The sequence below is a fragment of the Globicephala melas genome, chromosome 6, assembly GCF_963455315.2.
Source record: "Globicephala melas chromosome 6, mGloMel1.2, whole genome shotgun sequence".
Classification (NCBI taxonomy): domain Eukaryota; kingdom Metazoa; phylum Chordata; class Mammalia; order Artiodactyla; family Delphinidae; genus Globicephala; species Globicephala melas.
The window spans coordinates 9,132,050-9,149,225 of NC_083319.1; the positions used below are offsets into that span (position 1 = coordinate 9,132,050).

The 17,176-nt window shown below is 48.7% G+C and overlaps 1 protein-coding gene across 14 annotated transcripts in view; it reads right to left on the reverse strand.

The window, feature by feature from the left end:
- Window positions 1-17,176, reverse strand: part of RALGPS1 (Ral GEF with PH domain and SH3 binding motif 1) — a 286,653-nt gene that overhangs the window by 253,072 nt on the left and 16,405 nt on the right. For 10 of the 14 annotated variants that reach the window (XM_060300422.1, XM_060300431.1, XM_060300430.1 and 7 more), the window contains one exon: window positions 13,981-14,059. The exons of the other annotated variants lie outside the window; for them this stretch is intronic. The gene's annotated coding sequence lies outside the window, so the exon portion shown is untranslated. The remainder of the gene's footprint in view (window positions 1-13,980; window positions 14,060-17,176) is intronic. 14 annotated transcript variants of the gene reach the window in all.

Genomic DNA, 17,176 nt, shown 5'->3' on the forward strand with positions numbered 1-17,176 from the left:
AACTCGGGGATCTGTTTTTCACACACCTGCCTGCCTGTACCCCCTGCTGGACAGGGAGGCAGTCCGGCACCAAGGAAAGGGTACCAGCTTGTTAAGTTCGGCCAAAAACCCTGTCTTCCCACCCTCCCTCACCTCTTACACACACACACACACGCACACACTCTCATACTAATGCCTCCTGCAGGAGGAAAAGATTCTCATGACGTAACTCTGCAAGAACGTGGAGCTGTATCAGAACCACAGCACCACCCCATGTCTCTGGTTTCTGTGTGACAGACTCCAGTCTCGTGTGTGGGCTCCTGAAGAGGGGAAGGAAAGTCCCATATGTGATGTTGGTTTCCTTCCAGACTTTGAGAATTCTCCTTCAATGTTGCAGGTTCAGGAAACCAAGGAAATAGCAGGAGACAGTCTGGTGCAGACCACTGTGGAGAAGGCAGAAAAACCACTTTTTCCTAAGCTTGTGGAGGTTGTTTCAAAGAAAATACACACATCCAGGAATGTTCAAGTACAAGAGAGTGATGTCTTCCAAATGTTTCAGACCAGCACAGAGACGGCCCCGAGCCCGTGTCCGAGCCCGCCTCCTCGCATGGCCATGCTGCTCTCCACAGGCTCGGGCACAGCTGCTCCACCTTCTGCATCTGAACAGAAGATGAAGAGACAGAACCAAAGAGGGTTTCTACCCACAACCAGTTGTTCACTCCACGTCAGGAACAATAAGTGTATGTGTTCTCTCTCCCTCTCTCTCTGGACGGCCACAGTGTGCCCGTTTTGTATTACCAAAAGGCCTCCCCCAGGGTCACAGTCACCCTGAAGCTGGACCACCTGCCAGGCGCCCAGGAAAGGTCCCCTCGTGCGGGCTGGCAGCGGCGCTCTCACTATACCCCCTCCCGACCCTCTCCAAACCGGCCAAGCCTCCTCCTGGCAAGCAGCAGCGCCTGGCGGCTTTCAAAGCGAGGCCCCGGCCACATGAGCACATGAGACTTGAGATGCCATCCCTTGGCGCCGTGTTCGCCATGCCCTCCCCCGCCCCTTTCAAGCCACCCACCAGATGTTCGACATCCAACATCTCCCCTCCTCACTGAGGGCCAGATAATGAGCTGAGCGGGCTAGACGGCTGAGGAGGCACCACTGTGTCCAAATGCCCCCCTGGCTGAGCCCCCCCGGGGGAGAGAAAGCAGCAGTGTTCGGGGAAGAGGGCTGGCTGTGGAGTCTGAGGGTCTGGCAGATAGACAAAAACGAGAGAAAACTTGTGAAACTGAGCAAACCTGGAGAAAAGGACAAGGAAGGGCATCTTCCTGGAGAAGTGAAGCACCTACGTGCATGGAGCTGACATAGGGCCAGCACAGACAAGCAGCCACCCGCGAATTCACGTGACAGCGCTGACCGGGTGCCCCCCATGCCCCCACACACTGTGCGCTGAGGCCGGGGAGGCAGAAACCAGCGGCCCATCTGTCCTCAGAAAGTCCAGCCTAGCGATGCCTACTCAGGTCTGCTCTTCTCAAGTAGGAGGGCTTCCAGAATCCTTTACAGAAGAGTAATACCTTTAAAAAGGTATAAAATAAACAAGGGAAGTCCCACAATCCCTTGTCCCTGTCCCCAAGGTTACACGTTCACACAGGGTAGGGCAGCATCCGTGCACACAGCCACACACAAATAGATATACAGACAGACACAAGTGTGTGCGTGTATATATGCAGGCACAGCCTGTGGTTCAACACCTCCCACCCCCCAGAGGCTGACAAGCTACAACCACAGGCCTGGCAGGAGCTAAGAATAGGACAGTTACAGCAGAGCAAGTTCTCAGGCAGGAGAAGGAGCTGGGTACCTCTGTGGCTTAGAAAACAGATAAACCAGGATTTGAATTCTCACCCATCACTGACCTTGTGCCCTGGGCAAGTTGCTTGACCTGGCCAAGCCTCACTTTCCTCATCTGTAAAATGGGGAACACTGCAGTAGCAACCTCAAAGATGGCTGAAGGGATTCACAGGATGGTGCACATTAAAAGCGGCCGGCATGGTACATCATTAATGACAGCTATTATTTGTGTTGACACCCGTCACCACCACTTTCACCCTCCCTGGGGCAGGGGTAAGCAAGGGTAATGCTCTCTTAGCATGAGACCGCAAGAAATCACCTCTAAGATAAGGTAATAGGAGGAACGTGACTGAAAAATATGTATTTTTCATAAAACTATGAAAGGGTTCCCAAAAGAAAACGAATCCTCTGGTTGGCAGGATAGTTTCATTTTAGACCCTCTTTGAAAAGGCCGGCTGGAGCTTCCCCATCCCTGCCCCATGCACATGTAATTATCCTTGAAATCAAACGTTCCTCCCTTCCAAGACAAGCCTGCAGAAAACAGGGGGAAGAGAGAAACCCTCACCTGCACCCACTAGCTGGTGAGCAAGACCTGAGTTTTCCACAGGGAGTGGAGGCAGGTTTTAGGAAAATGGTAAACCTAGGGATACGTGTGGGGGAGGACTCAAAGAGAGCTTCGGGAAATCGGGGTAAAAGAGAGAGTGAGAAAATGAGGGTGGCCTGCCTGGGACGTCCCAGACACCCAAGACAGCCTGGGAGCATCCTGATTGGCACGCTTCCATTCTGGAAGCCTGGCAGTGACACTTCCCTTTCTGCACATTAGGGATCGTGAAAGCCAGACCAGGGACCCAGCGCCCCACTCCCTCTCCCCGACTCCGCACAGCCCTCCTCAGCCACCCACTTAATCTTAATTACCGTCCAGGGGACATTTGCTCTGGGGAAAGGCAGGCAGTGTCACCTGCAACTGGAAGAGCGGGGGTGCCTGTGTCCTCATGGGCAGCCACCGGCAGGGATAAGCCCTCTCTGGGGGACACACCACGTCTCACCACCTCCAAACTGACCCGAGCCTCTGCACAGCAGGACGGCCTCCTAAACAGTGTCCCTGCCACACCCCTGCCTCCTCATGGTTTATTCTCAACACAAACAGAGTGATCCTTTGAAAACATAAACCAAAAACTTGCAGGACGTACAGAAAGAGTGGATTTTCCTGTATGCAGAGCATACATACCCAGCTGGAGGAAAACAGGCTGCATCCCAGATCTTCCTCCAGAAGGAAGCTAGAGAAATACCCTGATGGATAACAGAAGACGACTCTGCCTGAGTAGTGACCTTATTATACAGAAGCCGGCAGCGGGAAGAGGAGAAAGTATTCAGCCAGTGGCCTGAGACACCGCAGAACCCTTCAGGGTGGAGCTGGGGACAGCCCTGGGATCTGGCAGCAAGCGTGCCGTGGGCACCTAGGACGGCACCTGGGGGCCCGGCAAAGTCTCTCAGATGAGACGCTTTGACTCTACACGTAGGTGAAGCAGAAGCACAAAAGCCAGGCCATGAATTTCATCCAGCAAGGACCTGGTGTGATCCTCTGGGCAGACTGGGGAGTGTCACAGCCTGGAGGACACTGATGAGACTCAACAACTAGATGCAGGGAGGGATCCTGGGCTGAACCCTGGAGCAGGGGAACTGGTGACATCTGGAAAAGGCTGCTAGCTTAGTTCATAGTGTCACACCTAAACTAACTCACCCAGGTTAATTTGATAACCATACTGTGGTTACGTGAGTCAACAGGGAAGCTGGGTGAATGGTATGTGTAAATGCTATGCGCGGTTTGGCAAATTTCTGTGAGTCTAAAGTTATTTCAAAATAAAAAGTTAAATTTAAAAAGGGATCCTACACCCTCACAACCCCTCAATACACACACACAAGCTCCACCGCCAGGTCTGATGCCTGGGACTCACCATTTCCCGCACAAACCCCGATTCGAGGGTTGTGCTCTGGGGTGTTGAGGTTCGGGCATTTTACGCCTATTACATGTGGGCCAAACACACACCGTCTACAGTAGACAGAGGATCGGACGGAAGGCAGTTTCCTATAAGGAGCAGAGGGTCCCTCCCTCCCTCCTAGTCCCTGCCAAGGGCAGAGGAAGTACTGGTGTGACTGGTGGCGGCCCAGGTCATTGTCTGGACCACATCCGTCAGGAGCATCACCAGGTGTCACAGGTGACACACCTGTTCAGGGCCCCCTCTTCTCCCCACTGCTGCTCTGAGACCCACAGGGTGGACAAGGCCCCTGCTTGGGCTCAGCCGGCTCTGACTCCCACCTGCACCCGAGTGTGCGCCTGGCATGCACGGCCCTGGGCACTGTCGCTGCCAGAGGAAGGCAAGGACCCAAAATAGGGAGCAAGCGCGGGGGCGGGGGCGGCCCCAGTGGGCTAGGAGGCCATCACTTGCTTCAACCAGTGTTGACCAGAGAGCCCTGGAGTGGGTGACAGGCACGGGCCAGCTCATAGTGAGGGTCCTTTATCCTCCTCTGCTGCTGCCCCTCCTGTGACCAGGAGCTACAGAAACCTCGAGGTGAAGAGGAGGTTGGACAGGACACCCACACTCTTGGGCCTTCCTGACACATACCACTGAGTCCTGACCCACCGTGTACAGCCTGGCCCTTCCCACCAAATTAGGAAGGACGCTGTCTCTAGAGAGTAAGGCAGGGTGGGCAAGGCCGGGCTGCAGAAGGGGAGCAGAAGCAGCGGCAGCAGCAGGACAAAGCCGACGAGGAGCAGAGGGCGTGCCCCGCGGGGTGAGCCGGGTGAGCGTGGGTTTAAGGGAAACACCCACCGAGTTGTAGGCTGTGTCCCAGTGCCATCCCACATTCCGTGGCGAATACGGCAGCGCGAGGGGTGGGAGGGTGCCAAAGGCCGCGTAGAACACGACATCTTCACATCAAACTATATGAATAGATTTTGGTTTCAAGACAATGAACTAGGTCGACACATGTGCTTTCCCCTCTTCTAATCGTGTTGAAATGAAAAATAAGAAGACTGAGAACTCTGTTGCAATGTTGAAGTACAGGGAATGATGACAACAACAAACCAAAAATTAAGAATTCCTAGAAGATGTGAAGCAGATGGAATCGGATAGAGAAGAAAGCTCTGAGTGTTAGACATCTGGCCATAAAGTCAACTGTTTCCTCTATCCAAACAACAGCCAGCTAGAAAACGTAAGGGCCTACTAAGTAAAGAAAAAAATGCACAGAAGTAAACTGTAAAAGAAATGTACAAAAATCATTTGAAGCAAATTATTAAACTTTACTTATAGACAAAAAAAGAAGACAAATCAAAGGAGAGACATTTCACTCCTTCTGAACACGGAGATGATATTGTAAAGACATCAGTTCTCCCCAACTGATCTATAAATAAGATGCAAATTCACTCTAAATCCTAAGAGGATTCATTTCGGAATTCAACAGGTTGATTTAAAATTTTGTCTGGAAGAGTAATTAAAAATAGCTAAGAAGTTTTCAAAAAAGAAGTGTAATGAGACGGCACCTGTCCTTTCAGGAAGCCGCAGTTGATGATAAATGGTCAGCAGGACAGAACACAGTCCAGAAAAATAGGATCAAGTATAGCTGAGAATTAATATCTGATCAAGATGGCATTTCAAAAGGTGGGAAGAATGGATTATTCAACAAATGTTGATGAAACAATTTTCTATTCACTTGAGGGGGGGATTTATTTTAAATTTTACCCAGTATCATTTGTAAGAATAAATCTTTGATAAAGATTTAACCAAACCAAAAAACTGCCATAAAAATACCAAAGGAGGGACTTGCCTGGTGGACCAGTGGTTAAGAGTCCACCTTCCAACGCAGGGGACGTGGGTTTGATCCCTGGTCAGGGAACTAAGATCCCACATGCCGCAGGGCAACTAAGCCTGCACACCGCAACTAGAAAGCCCACGTGCCTCAGCGAAGAGCCCATGCACTGCAACGAAAGATCCCACATGCCCCAACGAAGATCCCACGTGCCACAACTAAGACCCGACGCAGCCAAATAAATAAATTTTTTTAAAAAAATAAATAAAGCTCTAAGAAAAAAAACAAACAAAGGAAACACAAGTCATTATTCTTTTTTATTGTCCCAGGGTGAAGTCCTCTCTAGGGTGATACAAAAGCTAGAAAACAAAGGAAACTATTGGCAGATTTAACTATGTGAAAAATTAAAACTTCTGTATAGGAAAAGACATCATGAAAGAAGTGAAAGTCAGTCAGTAAACAGGACAGGGTTCTGAAATGCCACATGAGATGATGAAGTTCTCTTAATACAGAAAGAAGGCCCCCAGGAGTTCTGGCTCACTCTCTGCAGAGTGGCCTTGGGCAGGCAGATCAGTATTTACAGACAGAGAAAGATGTCCACAGATTCAGGACATATTCACTCTTATTCATTTGTTCATTCATTCAACAAAAAGTTACCAGAAGTCTAGTATGTGTCAGGTACTATTCTAGGTGCTGGGCATAAAGCAGTGACGAAAAAGCCAGAAATCCCCCAGTACATTCTAGTGGGGGAAACAGACAATAAATAAAGCATTCGGTAAAATATATGGTCTATAAGCTGGTGATAAAAGAGAAAAAAGTAAAGCAGAGAAAGGGTATAGGCAGAGTGGGGGGGGGAGGGGTTACAATTTTAAATGGGGGCAGTGGTCTGAGAAGTGCTCACTGAGAAAACGACATCTGGACATGTTTTGAAATATTTGTGTATACATGTGAACACTCACAAAAGTCTAGAAGGATATGTACTCAAGTCTTAATGTCAATGCTTCTTACAGGTACCATTGTACAGCACTTTTACATTCTACTTTTTGTACACTTCAGTATTGTTTGATTTCTTCTAAAATAACTATGGAACACTTATTGTGAGCAACACAGCATTTGGAGGGAAAACTGAAAGTGAATTTCCAGAGACAAGCACTTGAGGGATGCTCCCACCGGCAAGGATCAGACGTAGGAGGTTGGAGTCGGATGTCTGGTGCTCTGGCGCCACCTGGTGGCCATCTCCTAAATGATCAATCTCATTTCCAATCCCCTCAAGGTAGCAATAAAAAAGCGGCAAGACACACAACTGTATAAAAACCTATCTGCCCTGTGGACAGGGACTACAGAGGAAATGCGCAACATAAACAGTTTGATTTGTTGGGGTAGCATGGTCATGGTGGGATTTATTTAGCTTGGATCTCCAATCACAGTTCCAGGATGACATTTCATTCCTTTGTGTTAACTGCAATGGAGCAGTTCTACGGGGCAGCTGAAGGTACTCACAGAAATGGAGTGAGAGGCGGGGTGGGCAACACAGAGCCATAACCCAGGCCATCTGCACGTGTGTCCCCAAGAAGTTTGGGGGTTCAGAGTGACAGGACCTCAGGTCACACAGTGGTTGGAGGTGGAGGGGTCTTCCCCAATGGGAGTGCCTGGAAGACGAGGTCCCAGGAGTCTGGCTGGGAGGGGCAGCCATATCCGGGCCCTCAAACGATTAACCGCTAACTGAGCACGTGCGCAGACCACCAAACTGGAGCCTCCTCGCCAAAGTCCAGAGGAAACAGACATCCCACGGGTGATGAGGAAGTGACGTTGATCTCAGCGAGGACTCTGCCTGGAATAGTCTTCCCCTCTCCCCCATCCTTTGGCCCCTCTTCTGTGTGCCCTCACTCAGCCCACTGTAGCACCTGTCACTCTGACAAGAAAGTGCTCTTGCCGGGCATCTCCCTGCTAGACCATGAGCTCTGGAAGGCGAGAGTCACACCTACTCATTCACCCTCGGAGAGCTCCGGGTTTGAGTCCTATGTGACAGCAGGCAAGTGCCCCTCTAAGCTTGAGTTTCTGCGTGGAGATACAGGACTGTCCTCCCCTCGTGTGGTTATGGCAAGGACAACTAATAGCACCAGCTGGCACTCAGGAGTGGTGATGGGCACCAGGCAGCTGTCTAAGCGTTTTATTTGCATTAAGTTCCTGAACTGAGGCCACCTCTGTGGAGTGTTGATCACAGCGCCTGGCATGGGGTAAGTGCTCAAATATTATTTTATTCCCAGTTCCCAACACAGTACCCAGCACTCTGCTGTGTTCTCAGTAAAAATGAATGAACCACTCCCCCAGCCTATTACAGGAAGGGGCAAGTTCAGGGCACGACGGCGATGCTTAAGCGGCCCATCAGCACCCCCAGCCACATGGACTGAGCAAAGGGACTTCAAGGAGAGCACCCCTGCAGGACTGGGGAAGGGGGTATGCAGGGAGAAGTGATGCAAACTCCTGGGGTGGGGGCAGGGGAAGCAGCAACGCTCTGGACTCAGGTTCAGCTCAGGTAGAAGCTGCCACCCAGGAGGGGCCTCAGTGAAAAGTGGGTGGGACTTGCCTTGCCTTAACATAAATCCCTCCAGCCCTGATCCCAGGTGGTCAAGGCCGTGGTCCTCGCAGTAGAGGGTCGGTAGGCAAGGTCACTGAGGGAAGCTGGTGTAAGGCAAGGAAGGGGGCTGAGAGGTACCCAACCCACTGAGAGTCACAGGCACTACCCTGGGGAGGGGGCGGTGCATCCCTCTGCAGGCCCCTCCCCAACCCAGCCACTTGGAAGTGGCTTCCAGTCAAGGAAGGAGAGACTTGCAGACTACAACAGGTGCCAGAAGGGCACTAGAGCAGCTGGTGGCCACGCCCACTGTACTGTCCCCCGCAGTCAGGTGTGCTCAGGGGCTGGTTCTCTCCCTGGAACCATCCTCGTCCCTTCTCTCCTCCCCGCTCCTTCCTGCCCTTTTCCAGCCTCATTGTCAATGTCACTTCCTCTGGGACCTCTTCTGTGATGCCTGACTATGTTGTGTCCTTCTCCTACTGGCTTTTAGAGCACTCAGACTTCTCCTTAGCACTCGTCCTATTTGTCTTGAGTTATATTCGTCCTCCCTGGACGGTCACAGCTGTGGCCACGCTCGGCTGCCTCCCCAAGATTTCCAGCGAGAGGGTCACGCAGGCAGCATCAGGAGCGGCCCACGGCTTCTGCGGCTCACAAACCCTTTTCTGAGCAACCCCACTCCACATGCTTCCCATCTCTGACTCTGAGGTTACGATGGGGCAGAGCCTTTCTCCCGATCAGGAAGGGCCACTGCTGATGCCTATTTATGTGCGGTTCAAGAATGAGATGTCAATGCTAATACAACTGACAGCCTAAACCTTCATCTTTTTTTTTTTTTCGGCCGTGCCACGCAGCATGCAGGACCTTAGTTCCCCGACCAGGGATCAAACCTGGGCCCCCGGCAGAGGAAGCATGGAGTCTTAACCACTGGACTGCCAGGGAATTCCCAAAACATCGTCTTATAGAAAAGAAAACTCAAGTCTCCTTGCTTACAGACGTTTATAAAGGCAATCTCAAAAGAAACAAATGACAAAAAGGAAGGTGTAGCAATTTATCTGGGTTGTTTCTTGATATTTCATCATTCTAAATTATACTTTATCGGACTTCCTATTTAAACTACAAAAGCAACATATCTTTATTGCTATAAGCCAAACCTAAGAGGGGTGTACAAATAAAAAGCCATGAAACCACCCTCCCCCAATGCCGACCCCCTTCCACCCACCTAAGGCAATCACAGTGGGCAGCCAGGAGTACACTCCTCCAAGCCTTTGTGCCAAGCAACATAAATACCTGTAAACAAGTGGGACTAGACCAGAACCCAAGGTCGTACCCTCAAACGCCTGGGGGGTCCAGCAGATCATGTCATGGCGAAGCTACAGGTGTAACAGAATAAGGACAGAGGGGACCTGTGGCCAACTACGCCACTTAAAGCTTTCCATTTTGAACATTTGGAAAGCACTGAACTGGCCATACAAGGTATCTGAGAGAGAGACTGGACAGTGCTCCTTGGGTAGAGTAGCAGAGTTAGTAAGAGCTCAGATTATGGAGACCTGGTAACATCCTGGGCCCAGTGTCTATTGGCTAGGTCACCGTTAAGAAAGTCACTTAGTCTCTGTGCTTCAAATTCCTCCTCTGAAAAGAGGCAATCCAACAGTCCCTTCTTTGTAAGTTCACTGTGAGAAGCGAACTTACAAAGTGAACTAATGTAAAGCACTTAGCACTCGCCTGGCACACACTATTACTGGCCACCAGTCTGCAACCACTGCTGGAGACATTATTCTGCAATTTGTTTTTTAAACCTAACAATGTGTCATGGGCTTCCCTCATGTCAAGGTAGAGAGAGCTGGATCCTTTTTAATAACTGCCTAATACATGGCTGATGGGGGCTCCCATTCCTTCCACTTTTTTGCCACTACAAACAGTGGCGCAGAAAACAGCTTTGTACTGCTTTTTGCATTGGTGCTTTATTTCTGCATGAATTGCTGCTGGGTTGACAGATATGGATATTTAATACTCATTAAATATTTTCAATTATATTCCCCCAAAGTTAGAACAATTCATACTCCCAACAGCAATGTAAGGGAGCACTCATTTCCCCCAATCACTTGCTAACACTGGATTTTATCAATCTTTGTAACATTTTGCCACTTAAAAAGGTAAAAAAGAAAACTATTGTTTTTATTTGCATTCTGCTAGTGATGATCTTTTGAGGCAGAGATTTCCAACTTCTTTCTTTCTCCTTTTCTTCTTCAGCAAGAAAACTAGTTTTAGCTAAGCACACTCCATGCTCCCTTGCTGCTCAGTGTGGCTAAGCTCCACTCGGTGAGATGTAAATGTTAGTGCTGTGTGAGACTTCTGAGAAATATCTGAAAGGGAAAGTGTACACCCTTCTTCTCCCCTTTCTCCTTCTGGCTTCTGGAATGCAGATGTGACGACTGGAGCTCAAGCAGCCATCTTGAGTCAGGCGGCAATCTGCTATGGCTGGAAGAGCAGCGAGATATAGAACCTGGCGGCTCTGTGATGACTTAGATTCCACCACACCAACCTCTTTACTTTTTCATGAAATGATATAAACCCTTATATGTTTAAGCCATTGTTATTCTGGGGTTATCCACTACATGCAACAAAATCTATTCCTAACCAATACACCTTCTGATTCCCAAAAGTCAAAATTGAACCTTTATTTCTCTTTTTTGTAATACACATAAATAACAATGCCTTTATGTTTTATTTGCCCTATGTTTATTTAAGTCTCTTAAAAGTGGAACACTCATTTTCCCACTCTCCCATTCTTTCTCCCAAAGCCTTGGGTTTTACAGAGATGGTTTAGAATTTTTATTTTCAGCCTGTTATGTTTTCCCATACAGTTCTCCTCTATTTTAAAAGTTCTTAATAACACACAATAAAAATTCTAACTCACAGTAGCTATATCCAATGAGATTAATCTCTGTGCACTAAAGGGTGCACCACGGCTCACTGCTTCCTGCACTCTCCATGTCCCCCACCCCAGAATCTCTGCTCTAACTGTCCTTTGGTCAGAGAACTTCAATGGGCGTTTTCCTCAGGCACACCTACCAGATGACGTATGCTTTATGTCCTCACGCATGTGCAATGTCTTTCTTTCACAATGACCAGGAGTGACATCTCGGCTGGTTCAGCGAGGGTTGTGGCCCCCTCTCTCCAACAGTCTGGAGACCCCGGACCACCGTCTTCTGGCCTCCAGGGCTGCATATGGAAGGGCCAATGAGAGTCTAATTCTCTCTCCTTTGAAAACAGCTTGTTCTTTCTTCCTACAAAACTTTAAGATTTTTCTCTTTCTTCTTGGAGTTTAGGAATTTTACTAGAAAGTAGGTCTAAGTGTTGGGCTTTGCGTGGGATGAATGGATCCATTTAATCTGAAGAATCAAATCTGTCTTCAATTCAGTGACATTTTCTTTTATTGTTTTCCTATTACTCCTCCATCTATTCCTTTTTCTCCTTCTGGAACTCCCATGACTCCATGGCAGGTCCCCTGGATAAGGTCTCCAAGGCCTTCCCTCATGGACAGTGTCTCACATTTTAATTCATTATTTCCATTTCTTTTTATTATTGTTCTGGGTTGTGAGGCATTTCTTCTACTTGACCTTCCAAACCACCAATTTCAGTTCTTAAATTGATTTTTAAATTCAAAAGCCATGTGTTTTAGTTCCAGCAAGCCTCTGGTACCCTTTAAATGCGTCCCCCTAGGAGCTCTCTCCTTGTAAAGTTCTTACACATCCTCTCCTTCCATCCTGCCTCAAAGGAACCACTGCTCCAAGTGTGAAGCCTGGCTTCCCTCTTTCTCCAGCTAAGATCCCAAAAAGCCGTCATGTGTCTTTGCCTGCTGAAGGGTGCAGGTTCACACAGCCCCTGTTCATGGCAGACCACTCGAGCTTCTGTGGCAGTGACAAGCCTGAGGCCCTGTACGACCTGACAGCCTCTGTTCAAGGGGACCCAAGTGAAATGAGGTGGCAAACTGTGATCTTCCTGCTGAGAAGTGGGGAGGAGACCCTCTGCTCTTTGGTCCCCTAGTGATGATGGGGGAGAGGCAGTCCTCTCCCAGCTTCATGGACAGGGAGCAATTCTGCCCAGATCCCCTGGGATTGGCAAGATCGGGCAGTCCCTCAGAGGGCATAGGAAGCAAGTGGGCAGCTGCAGCCCCTCTCATGGAATCCAGTTCTAAGCAGCCTCAAAAGCACAGACAGAGGAGAGGAACTGCATTTCTAGAACTAGATTGACCTAGAGTCAAATATCAACTCTGACACTTATTTGCTGTGTGATCACAGGGAAATTACTTATCTCTGAGTCTCAGTTTTCTCATATGCTCTTACCTTTAAACCAAGAGTTATTTCCAGCATCCTCCTAAGGGGAACCAATCCCTCTGATACGTAAGTTTCAGGGAACTTGCTTCTTCTAAGCACTATATGAATTACTTGTATTGTAGTTAATCACGCAATATCAAGGAAGGAAGACTGGGGCCCTGGCAGGAAAGCATCAGAAACTTTACCTTCTGCCTCTTTGTGAAAATAGGTTGACAGAAGGGTAAGGCTACTAGAAGAATCTGAAAAATATTGTAATATTTCAGCTTTTAGCATTTTTGTGACTGCTCCTACCTGAATAAAATCTCCTAGGATTCTTCTAGGCAAATACTCGCTGCCTCTTCCCCTATTATCTTACGGTGTCTCAAGACTTGAGGACCATGGCTGCAAAGGGGATGGATGCTGGGAGCCAGGAGAGAGTCCATGTTGGTCCCAGTTTAGTAAAATTTATGGAGCACCTACTACGTATAAGGCATTGAGCAAGGCACTGCACAGAATACAATAATGAGGAAGACACAACCCCTGCCTTAAGAGGGCTTGAAGTCTAGTCAAGGAGCTAAGGCAGGAAGTACAGGGGACATCAAAAAAGCACAATGCAATGCGGATCGTGGCCAGGGCCATGAGAGGGGGTTGAAACAAGTGTCAGGACAGTTTAAAAGGAGGAGAGCTCCAGTGAGTTGGGGAGTGCAGAAAAGCATTCTTGGAAGAGGTGCCGGATGGGGTGGGCAGAATCTCAGGGAACAAGAATTGGGGGTGTGGGGGGGGGAGGGGAGAGGGAGGCAGGGGGTTGACAAGTAGATTATAGAGTCTCTTGAAGATGATGATCAAGTCTTATTCCTTGAATCTTATAAGATTCCTTGTATCTTCATATTCCTTCACCCATCCTCCCAGGGCCAAGCGTAACTCACACAATGAGCCGGTCCTCTCTGATGAAGGGTCTGAAGCAAGGACAGCCAAAAGTGAGGAGGGGAGCTGAACTGAGAGAGGGGAGGGGCTTGTGGGGAGGTATAAGGACCTGACTGAGCTTGAGAGAAAGGAGGTTGCCCAAGTCACCCCAACTGCTAGGAGGCCGATACAGAATGTTTGTCTTCTGAGCAACAGGAGCAAAAGGATGACAGCAAAACAGGGTGGCAACAAGTGGTCTTGCACGAGGAGGAGGCAGAGAAAGAAAGGAAAAAACCCTTGATACCAGAACCAGTGGTGAAAACCCCAGAGCTTAATTCATCTGGCGAGAAGAAGCCCCTAAAACACCCTGTGCGTGTGGCTCACTGAGGATGCCTGATGTCCCGAAAGCCCCTGTGCCCTCCTCAACCCTGCAGACTTGCTGACAGCAGGTTCCTCTGACTGCAACAGGACCCGGCTCACCCGTACCAGCTGCACCTCTGGGTGCCACAGCCTGGCTCTCTGCTCAAGAGGGCACAGGTCACTAGGGTCAGTGAACCCACTTACCAGAAACACATGTTGGGCTTCATAATCCCAGGCCAATAGGATAAACCATCCCAGCACGTCTCTTTCCAAACAGTAGCCGCTGTAAAAAGTAGGGGGGATAATTCCATTTACACGATGTTCCAGACGGTAAGACTTGTTTCTCAAGGCTCAGCAAGGTCAAACCAACTATAGTGCTAGAAGATCTGATTTGAATCTGTTCTTTGAAATGTCAAAAACCTTCCCCATAGATCAATATGTGATATCATTAGCCTATCAGGTAGCAGAGCCTGTCCTAAAATCACCGGAATTAACTTCAACTTCTTCGGTCACTATTCTCCTTTCCCACCATGCTTTGGATACATGCTGTGGTAAGCATGGGAGGGTCCGCCTGGGGACCCCTGCCTCAGAGTGCATGCCAGGGAGGCAATGCCCAGCCCGCCCAGCACGGGGGCAGCCTCTCAGCCGCCCACTGGCACAGACAAGCATCCTGCACCCGGCGCCTGCAGAGGGCCCAGGGGCTGGTTTGTTTTCCTTCCTCCAAAGCGCCCCCTCCCTCCGCCCCCCACCGCCAGGTGGGCGGCTTCATGACCTCCTTCACTGCGGAAAGTTGCCTTCGGCTCCTTCGGGTCCTTCCTTTAACCTAAATGTTTCCGCGTCTTCTCCTGACCCCCCACTCCCACCTCTGAGGAAGAGGCATCCACCAGAGACCCAGGGCCGGCACCCCCCTCGCACCTCAGTCTCCTCCACTCTCTCGGCCTGAGAACGTCCGCAGTTCTCTCAGTCTTCCAAAGAGCTTCGGCCCTTGAACTCCAGGCTGCTTCCTCCCCACCACCCAAGGCAACACCCCTCCCGACTTCGGGTCAGCAGGACCGCCTAACGGCTGAGGCTCAGGCTAGTGGCCGAGCTCTCGGTAGCCTCCAACACGGCTCACCAGTCCCTCTTTCTGGAAACTCATCAGCAGCCTCAAACAATGACCTCGTGCTTCTCCTCCTCCTGTCTCCTCAGCCTCTCTGGCCACCTCTGCTGGCTCCTTTCTTCTGCTCACCCGCTTCCAGAGCTGCCTCGCAGCCCCTCCCCACAGGAACCCAAGGCGCTAAAAGGCCAGGCCCTGCCTCCCTCACCACCCTCCCCTGGCACACACTTCGCACTCCAGCAGCAAGAAACCAACCCAAACACAGGCCGCCGACCGAACCGACTGAGGCCCTCACTCGCCACCTGCTTCCCGCAGCCAGGCCCGGCTCGGGCTGCCCCCTTTTGTTGCGACCTTGAGTCACAGCTCATCAAACTTTCAGATCCTTCACTCCCAACAGCTGAAAAAACATTAAGCAAGCACCTCTAACATACATATGTTTATTCGTAAATTAAATATATGTTCTAAAGTACCGACACGTTCTATACGTTACAAAACAAATGCAAACAATTGAAGAGATAAAGATGAAATATGTTAAATTATTTTATTCTATAATACAAAAAACTTTCCTTCTCATTATTAATAATAATTTCAGTGAAAGCAATGTGACTGCTATGCTTCCTTTGACAGAGTTTTAAATAAACTTTACATGGAAGTACAGCATAAGTGCAGAAGAATGCATACAATAATACAGTACCAGCGCACAGGTCAAAGGATTCCCGCAAAGTGAACATACCCGTGTAACAGCACCCAGATGGAGGAACATCATGAGCCCCCCACCACCCACCGCACCTCCTTCGATCTTTACCTGCCTCCCAAGGGTGGTCACCACTCTGCTTTCTAACAGCAGAGATTACTTCTGTCCGTTTAAACTTTATACGAATGGAGCCATACAGTACACAACCTTTTGTGCCTGAATGAACATTATGTCTGTGAAATTCATCCCGATTTTTCATTTTTCATGGTTGTTCACGAACTCATACTGATCAGTTTCCCACTGTGGGAGTTGACCCTGCATCTGTCCACTCTGCTGCTGATGGACACTGGCATTGTTTCCAGTCTGGGCTATCACAGGTGGTGCTGCTATAACACTCTTGAGCGATGCCATTTGGTAACACATTTGCATGCCTTCCTGTTGGGTTGATGCCCAAGAGCAGAACTGCTGGGTCCTAAGGTGAGTACGTGTTCAGTTTGGGTAGATGATGCCAAACAGTTTTCCCAAGTGGCTGAACCAATTCACACTCCTCCCAGCAGGGTATGAGCATTCTGGCTGCTCGGCACCTTGGCCAGCACTTGATACAGTATATATATATATTTTTCATTTTAGCCATGCTGGTCAGTAAGATATCACAAAGTAAGTATTACGATCACTTTTAAAGGAGATTGAAATCAGTACTTCTTTCAAGCTCACAAAACTAAGGTGAATCAGAGCAGGAACCCAGGTCTTCTGACTCCGAATAGCATACTGTGTCTACTTGCAATGAAATACTATTTCCAACATAAACACCCCAACAAGAGGCTAACGCACTGATAAAAAGAACGTGCTTATGGACTATGCCAATCCCAACACCTGACTCATGACAGGAAAGAAAGAATAAAAGGGTGTATCAACCCAACTTTGAAACAGACATATATAAGAAGCCTGGAGATCTTTCCATCCCTCACATTTGTACAGTTCTTTAGAGTACAGACTGTGTTCATATGCATGATCTCTGGTTTCAGCAGGAATTTTATTCCTGCTTTTTCTGTTAATTAAGGTTTAATGTTATATCTTCTTTTAATAATCAATTCATTTGTATTCTATTTTATAATCATAATCACAATTATTTAGAAATAACTTTATATTTGAATGGTTCCACTCTGACTGCCAATCCTTTCCTACTCTGACTTGTCCATTCATGGGCTTTCATTTTGACTCATCTCTCCGTTACTGGAGCATGGCTTCCAGTGATTTTTTCCCCCCAGGAATGGTGCGTGGGTGTGGCAAAAGCTACACTCAAGATGTGTCCTTGTAAGACTGAAATGAATTTCTGTTGCCATCAAATGTGAAATAAAACTTGGCTGAGTATGAAATTCTTGGGTCACAACCCTTCCCTCAAAACTCGATGAGGACTGCTCCACTGCCTCTGGCACCTGTGCTGCAGACAAGCCTGAGCCTAGCTTAGTTTTTTTTTCTTGGATTTAAAGGTTCCTTCTACCAGAATGCTAATGGTATCCTCTCACTATCCTTGAAATTAAAACAAAAACAAAAAACAAAAAAACTTCACCTGGATATGTGAAGTGTTAGATAATTTTGTTACTTTTGCC